The sequence below is a fragment of the Monodelphis domestica genome, chromosome 7, assembly GCF_027887165.1.
Source record: "Monodelphis domestica isolate mMonDom1 chromosome 7, mMonDom1.pri, whole genome shotgun sequence".
NCBI lineage: Eukaryota > Metazoa > Chordata > Mammalia > Didelphimorphia > Didelphidae > Monodelphis > Monodelphis domestica.
Genome location: NC_077233.1, coordinates 252,352,593 through 252,358,592, shown reverse-complemented (window position 1 = coordinate 252,358,592; position 6,000 = coordinate 252,352,593). Strand labels below are relative to the sequence as shown.

At 38.0% G+C, this 6,000-nt stretch overlaps 1 protein-coding gene across 4 annotated transcripts in view; it reads right to left on the bottom strand.

The window, feature by feature from the left end:
- Window positions 1-303: 303 nt before the first annotated feature.
- ELAVL2 (ELAV like RNA binding protein 2) overlaps window positions 304-6,000 on the bottom strand; it is a 203,631-nt gene continuing 197,934 nt past the window's right edge. The window contains exons 11-12 of one of the 4 annotated variants that reach the window (XR_008913742.1): window positions 712-773; window positions 304-624 (exon numbers count right to left, since the gene is read on the bottom strand). The gene's annotated coding sequence lies outside the window, so the exon portion shown is untranslated. The remainder of the gene's footprint in view (window positions 625-711; window positions 774-6,000) is intronic. The other 3 variants (XR_008913741.1, XR_008913743.1, XR_008913744.1) reach the window with 3 other exon arrangements.

Sequence of the window (6,000 nt, the reverse complement as noted above, 5' to 3'; positions counted from 1 at the left end):
CTTATCCTGGCAACCAGAAAGAAGAAAAGAAAGTAATGAAGAGAAAGAGGATAAGAGACAACTTAGAGAGTTAAAGGTGGATGGAGGAATCCGAATTTATTTATTCTTTCCTCATACATCAGAAACCCTAAAAATCCAATTTTTATCAGTTCTGAAGTTTCTACTAATAGAAACCTCTGGTGGCAACCCAGCTTCTATTTCAAAGCAAATAAAAAGTCATTGGGGAAAGGAATCTTTTTTTTGTTTCTTCTTCTATATTTTCCTCCTCAAAACATTTGATGTACTCAGAGGTAGGCCAGAGAGTTAGGGTGGTGGAATAATAGGGGTAATATGAGTAAATACTGCATCATAATGGATGCAACCTGGAAATTACTCTTTTTTAGTAAGAGTATGATTGCCTTGAATTTTTACAGATTAAGGAGCTCAAAAGCTTTTGTTGGGACAATTTATTACAACACCCTTGGAGTTCTCTTTTGTCAATGGTCTGAAAGGAAGGCACTGTCTGCAAAAATAGCTTCCACTATTTCGTGTTCAGTACTTTCAAAGGATGGGTAGTTTCATCAGTTTCATTACTCTCCAACTAGGGCAGACCAGATCAGCTCTGTTGATGGTTTTCTTGAGTTGCTACAGTTGGGAAAAAAAAAAAACTATCAGTTGGTGGTTAACCTTCTGATGATAAGCCTTTCCAAACTTAACCAGGCTTCACAGTACCTTTTGGAGGTAATGATTTACTCATATAGGCTTCATGAATCCAAGTTCAGCAACAGATCCAACTAAGACATCAAGAAAGACCATAAAAATGTTTAAATAGTGCTACAAAAAATGGAATATTAACTGTTATTGTGCCTAGCATTTGTGCTGAATGCTATAGGAGAAAATGAGACATAAATTATAAGTGTAAGTGTGTATATATATATATGTGTGTGTGTGTGTGTTTACATATATACACACACATATTTATTCTATATTACAGTTTGTGGAGGTTAGGGTGAGAGTCAGGCAGGAAAAATTGATTCACGTGGTCATACTTAAGTTTTGTACTTTGCTCTTTTATTTCTTCTACTTCAAGTGATTACTAATAAATCATAAAATATGATTGGAATTATTGAATATTAATTTAAATCTAACATATAAATAATATATAAATTATAACTAAACTAAATGTTTATTTTATTATATTATATATAGAGTATAATATAATACATATTATAAAATGTATAGCTATATTTAGATAAAACAAGTACATTATAGATAAATAAAAATTAAATACATTATGTACATATAGAAATGAATTATATATCATAGATATAAATATACTATATATTTGAAAAGTTACAGAAAGATTCCACTAATTTTATTAGAGCAAATAAAGCTTTCTGTTAAAATTTAGTTTTAAGGATTAATTATTTAAATGACTAACAATTTTTTAACTTCAGTATTTATATAAAATGCTCAAAACACTTGATGTCCCTAGACATATATATAAAATGTAACAATACATACAATGAACAGATAAGTAATAAAACAAGCAACACACAGTGGAGATGTTTGGGGAAAACAGGCTGGAAACAAGAAAAAAACAACAACAAAGGACTTTATAAACTAAAATCAATATCTGGAATTACATCTAGACAAAAATGGGTATCCAGTGCAGGCCCAAGCACATAGTTCCAATGAGTTTTAGCTGCTGTTAATCTAGTAAACCTCACCTCTGGGGAAAAGCAAGACATCTCTTCAATTCCCCAAAACGGAAATCAAAATTATTCCTGCCACTCTCATCACTTCCCAGCCCTTTTTCCCCCTCTCCCAGGCATCATTTGTCAGTTTCATTCGTGTTATCCTGGCCACATACAAAGGGAAACAATTTAATTTCTTAAATATATCATAATGTTGGAATGGAGAGAAAGACTGGTGGGAGATGTTGGTCAGAGGAGATCAGATTGAAGGGGAGGAAGGTATCCATATATTTCACTCAGCTGCCAAACTGATCTTCCTAAAATAAAAGACTGAATGTCACTATTCAATAACCATCAGTGGCTCCCTATTACTTCCCAGATCGAATTTAAAATCTTTTGACCTTTAAATCCACTTACAAATTGGCCCCTTCTCTTCCTTTTCAAGCTTTTAAAACTTTATTCTCCTCCATGTACTCTTTGATCCAGTGACACTGGCCTCCTTGCTCTTCCTGAAACATAACATTCGCTCTCATAACTGCATTTTTCACTGGTTGTCCCCCATGTTTGGAACTTCCTCTTCTCATCTCTTCCCCTTGGTTTCCTGGCTTCCTTTGAGCCTTAGCAGAATGTGAGCTGAAGTGTCACCTTATGCAAGAAGCCTTTCCCAGGCTCCTTTAATTTTAGTGTCTCCCCTCTAAGACCACCCCGATTTATTGGGTATATAGCTTCTTTCTGCATAGTTGTATGCATGTTGTCCCACTGGAAAAGGAAAAATTCATAGCTGTATGCTTGTTGTCTCACTGAAAACTGAGTAAGCCATTCTCCATTAGTTAGGGGTCAAAAGAACTATCCCTTTCACTTTGAAAATCCTTCAAATGATATGCAAGAGATCACTTAGGATCTAAGTATCGAAAGCAGAAGAGTAAAAAGCTGCATCCTTTACATATCTGCTAGCCAGCTGCATCCTTTTTAAGCAGTATTTTTTAACTGTTTCTTTTTCCCCAGTGTACTAGAAGGAGAAAAAATTACAGCCAAGCCAACAAACATTAAGTAACTACTATGTCCCAGGCAGGTAGCTAGGTAGCACAGGAGTCAGGAGTGTAAAAATAGACTCGAATCTAGGACTTCAATTCCCACAAGCCTTTGCTCCACTTCCCCAGAATGCTTTGTAATCTCACCTGGGCCGAGAGTGAGATGGGGTATTTAAACCTGGTTGTGAATAGGCTCAGCCTCTTTTGGACTTCCGTTTTGGAGCAGACTTGTCTCTTTCATGATGTGAGGTTATCTTGTCTAGGCCTCTGGCCTAGGCACATATTTTTCTTATTCTGTATTTTCTTTAATCCTTAACTTTAATAAACCTCTAAAAAATATAATACTCCTTGCAGAGAGAAACTAATTTCTACCTGCCTCAGTTTCCCTAAATTTTAATCTTTACAGGAGGACCTGAACTTAAATCTAGTCTCAGACAGATTTGTGTGATCCTGGGCAAGTCCCCTAACTCCATGTGCCTCAGTTCCTCCTCTGTAAAATGAGCTGGAGAAGGAAATGGCAAACTACTTCATTATCCTTGCCAAGAAAACTACAAACGGGGCACAAAGAGCCAGTCAGACATGACTAAAAAATGACTGAACAACAAAAAATGTGCTAGGTACTATGCTAAATGCTAGGGATAAAAAGAAAGGCAAATCCAGTTTCTGTTTTTAAGGAGCTCCCTTTCTAATGGGAGACAAGTGAAAAATAGAAGCAAAGCTTTATGAAGGGCTTTAAGTGCCAAATAGAGGATTTTATATTTGATCTAGGAGGTAATAGGATGCTAACTGGTTTTTACTGAAGAGTGGGGTGTCTAAACGTGGTCAGGTTTGCATTTTACAAAAACGCATAAAATGTGTGTAATCTCAGAGGGAAGGCATTGAGATAAAAGAGGTCTGAAGGTAGGACATTAGCAGAGACTTGAAGAAAGCCAGGGAAACCAGAAGGAGGAGATGCAAAGGGAGAGAATTCTAGACATGGGGGACAAGAGATGGAGTGTTTTGTTCAAGGAAAAGCAATGGATCACAGAGTACATGCGGGGATTTACACTATTAATGCTTAAAATGATACAGACTTTGGGGAAACCTTGTATACATTTACAGGCCAGCTGCATTTTTAGTCTACTAAATTTTAATAGTTTAAGATTATACTAAGACTTCTGGGACACCCTATATAATCAGTGACCAGCTGAATTTCTCTTATACTTTATTTTATTATATGCAAATCAACCACTATGTTACATTAAGGTTTATTAGGCATTTCCCTCACAACAGCTCAATGAGTCTGTGTAATCTAGGTGTCACGACAGAGGAAATTAAAGACTTAAGGCCCAAGTTTTACCTCTGACACGTGCCTACGTCTTATAAAGCTCCGGAAAACTCTGAGGTTACAAAGTTGAGACTGTTCACCCACTGGGAGCTCCCTGGACAATGGAATCACGACTGCTCTACTTGCCCTCCCAACTAATCCCTCCCTCTGTTTTATAAATGAATCAATTGAAGGCAAGATCAAATAGCTAGTAAGCCTGAGCTAGGTCTCATGATTCACTAATTTGGTACTTTCCACAGAAATACTGTCAGCGTATTTTGGTTGGTTCGGAGTGAATGAAAAGGGACACAAGGTATGGGTAGGAGTTTACTGGGATACAGGAAGTTCTTGGTAAATTAAGGCCAAGGGTGCCTTTTTGCAAAGACCTCTTGGAGAATCACTTTAAATTCTCCTGCCTAATTTCCCTGACTTGGGAAAATTGTAGATTTTTCAACACTATCTTTTATGGTGATGTTCTGTGACAATGGCCATAAGTCAGGAGGACTTGGCTGCAGAGAACCAAAAGGGAAACTTTGTATGATGCCAGTTAATTTCACTTTAATCCATTATCAATCTTTGAACAATACAGATCTTCTGAAGACATTTATTTAATTTGTGTGAGGATGCATCCTCTGTGGAAAAAATTGAATGACTCCTTCATGACTTAGAGGGTTCCATGGGTCACTCTGGCTTAAAAATAAATCATCTTTTGATAATCTAGCCTTATGGCAAGGAGTCTTCCAAAGTTCCTCATTAAGAGTCCACCACTAGGCTAGTTCTTGATGAACATTCAGTTTGGTAGAACTTGTGTAAGAGTTAAATTAATGCTCAATACTTCAAGTATTGTTTTTATAAATCTCATTATCTGACAAAATAGAACCACGTGACTAAGTTAATCTACCTGCTCAAAAGGGCCTGCTCCACCAAAGCTGCCAACAGGAAGGAAAGAAAAGCGCTAGACACGGAACTCCACCCAATTTATATCCTGCCTATGTCAGTGGGTAAGGACAGGAAGTGAGTGGGGTTCTGGGAAGTGTAGTTTTTTGCTGGGGATCCTAATTTTGAGGCTAATAGATTCTAATTTCACACTTGGCAGAGTTTGCAATCCCAGAAAGAGCCTTTGAGCACCCAAGTGACCCTTCCATGCCACAACAAGGAAGACTTTGGCAAAGAAAGATCCCAAGTACCCCCAAAATAGCCAAAAGGAAAACTAGCATACTGTTCGATCCCACACTTGGCATTTTCTGCCAAAGGAAATGATAATTTAATTTTTGCTTTAACATCCTGTGGCTGGCAAGAATGAGCTCAATCCCTGACTCCACACCGAAGTCTGACCTGCATCCCATACTGCCCAACAGAGAAAGTGCCCAAGAGCATCCGCTCAAGGCCACGGTCTATGCCGCCATGGTAGTCCATCAGATTACCATTTTGGCTGGCCTGCTAGAAGTGCTTCATAGGCAAATAAAACAGCAATGATTCATGAAGTGTTCCCCTTTAGATTTTATCCCCTCCTTGTTTCAGATTTCTGTTCATCAGGATTAAAAGGCACATTGGCTATGAACCTCATTTGCCAGGAGGCTGGTCATTTTTCATCATTAGGTACAGGGGTGGCTCTGAGTTTCGCTCAACCATCTGTTCTCCCTTAGAAGCCCGAGGGAATCACAGCAGGGCCAGGGAGAGCTTTCCAACCCTTGTAAACACACCATTAAGACAAGGACTTACAAAAAAAGTTAGTGAGCTGGTATCGAACGGAGAAAACGACAAAGAAAGGGATGGCATATACAACTATGGATGGCAGCCATAGCCCAGGGTTTGACGGAGTCACAACGTTAGAGCAAAATAACTTTCCCCATGCTTTTATAGTTCTGCCATGAAAAGAAACATCTGTGAAGTTCACTAAATATCCAGGCATAGGTCCCCTCAAACTGGAAATTGCTCTCCAAACTTCCCTTCTATGATAAGACTAAAAATTACCTTCCATAAAAGA